The sequence below is a fragment of the Chrysochloris asiatica genome, unplaced genomic scaffold (genome assembly GCF_000296735.1).
Source record: "Chrysochloris asiatica unplaced genomic scaffold, ChrAsi1.0 scaffold00359, whole genome shotgun sequence".
Lineage (NCBI taxonomy): Eukaryota > Metazoa > Chordata > Mammalia > Afrosoricida > Chrysochloridae > Chrysochloris > Chrysochloris asiatica.
In genome coordinates, this window is record NW_006408877.1 from 1,758,856 (window position 1) to 1,761,290 (window position 2,435).

Sequence of the window (2,435 nt, forward strand, 5' to 3'; positions counted from 1 at the left end):
GCTCTCTGTATACGGACATTTTGGAGTTGACTGCTATGGAGCTAGCTATCTGTGCATGGATATGTTGGACTGAACTGCCATGTAGGTAGCTCTCTGTATATTAACATATTGGAATTGTCTGCCATGGAGCTAGTCCTCAGTATATGGATATGCCGGACTCATCCACAATGTAGCCATCTCTCTGTGTATGAACATGTTGGACACATCTGCCTTGTAGCTAGGCCTCTAAATACACACATGTTGGACTCTTCTGCCCTGTAGGTAACTCTCAGTATATGGACATGTTGGTCTTATCTGTCATGTAGCTAGGACTCTGTATATGAAAATGTTGCATTACTCTGCCATGTAGCAAGCTCTCTGTATTTGGAAATTTTGGACTTGTCTGACATGTAGCTAGCTCACTTTACATGGATATGTTGGACAGATCTGCCATGTAGATAGCTCTCTGTATATGAACATATTGGACGTGTCTGTCATGTAGCTATCTCTCTGTATATGGACATGTTGGACTCATCATCCATGTAGCCGGCTCTCTCTGTATGAAAATGTTGGACTTATCTGCCTTTTAGCTAGTCCTCTACATATACACATGTTAGACTCATATGCCATATAGCTAACTCTCAGTATATGGACATGTTGGGCACATCTGCCATATAGCTAGTATTCTGCATAGGGACATGTTGTACTCCTCTGCCATGTACCTAGCTCTCAGTATATGGACACGGTGGACTCCTCTGTCATGTAGTTAGAACACTGTATAAGGAAATGTTGCACTACACTGCCATGTAGCTAGATCTCTGTAAATACACATTTTGGATTTGTGTGCCATGTAGATAGCTCTCTGTACATGGATATGTTGAACTGGTCTGCCATGTAGGTAGCTCTCTGTATATGAACATAATGGACTTGACTGCCTTGTAGCTAACTCTCAGTATATGGACATGTTGGACTCATCTGCCATGTAGCTAGTACTCTGTATATGGACATGTTGGACTTGCCTGCCATGTAGTTAGCTCTCAGTATATTTACACATTGGACTCATCTGCTATGTAGCTAGAACTCTGTATATGGAAATTTTGCAATACTCTGCCATGTAGCTAGCTCTCTGTATATGGACATTTTGTACGTGTGTGCCATGTAGGTACTCTCTGTGCATGGATATGTTGGACTGATCTGTCATGTAGGTAGCTCTCTGTGTATGAACATATTGCAATTCTCTGCCATGTAGCTAGCTCTCTGTTTATGATCATGTTGTACTCATCAGCCATGTAGCCAGCTCACTCTGTTTGAACATGTTGGACTCATCTGGCTTTAGCTAACCCTCAAAATATACATATGTTGTCCTCATCTGCGATGTAGCTAACTCTCAGTATATGGACATGTTGGACTCCTCTACCATGTAGCTAGCTCTCATTATATGGACATGCTGGACTCATTTGCCATGAAGCTAGTACTCTGCATATGGACATGTTAGACTCCTCTGCCACGTAGCTAACTCTCAGTATATTGACATTTTGGACCCATCTGCCATGTACCTGGAACTCTGTATGAGAAAATGTTCAACTACTCTGCCAGTAGCTAGTTCTCAGTATATGAACATGTTGGACTTGTCTGTCATGTAGCTAGTACTCTGTGTATGGACATGTGGACTGATCTGCTATGTAGGTAGCTCTCTGTATATGAACATATTGGATATGTCTGTCATGTAGCTAGCTCTCTGTTTATAGATATGTTGGACTCATCAGCCATTTGCCAGCTTTATCTGTATGAACATGTTAGAATCATCTGCCTTGTTGCTAGCCCTCTAAATATACACTTGTTGGACTGATCTGCCATGTGGCTACCTCTCATTACATGGACATGTTGAACTCATCTGCCATGAAGTTTGTACTCTGTATATGGACATGTTGGACTACTCTATCTTGTAGCTAGCTCTCAGTATAAGGACATGTTGTACTCATCTGCCATGTAGCTAGAACTCTGTATATGGAAATGTTGCACTGCTCTGCCAAGTAGCTAGCTCTCTGTATATGGACATTTTGGACTCACCTTCTATGTAGCTAGCTCTCTGTGCATGGATATGTTGGACTCTTCAGCCATGTAGCCAGCTCTATCTGTATGAACATGTTGTACTCATCTGCCTTTTTAGGTAGTCCTGTATATATACACATGTTAGACTCATCTGCCATGTAGCTAACTCTCAGTATATGGATATGTTGCACTCCTCTGCCATGAAGCTATCTCTCAGTGTATGGACATGTTGGATGCATCTGCAATGTAGCTAGTACTCTGCATATGAACATGTTGGACTCCTCCGCCTTGTAAATAGATCTCTGTATAAGGAAATGTTGCACTTCTCTGTCATGTAGCTAGCTCTCTGTAAATAGACATTTTATTCGTGTGCCGTGTAGACAGCTCTCTCTATTCATGGATAT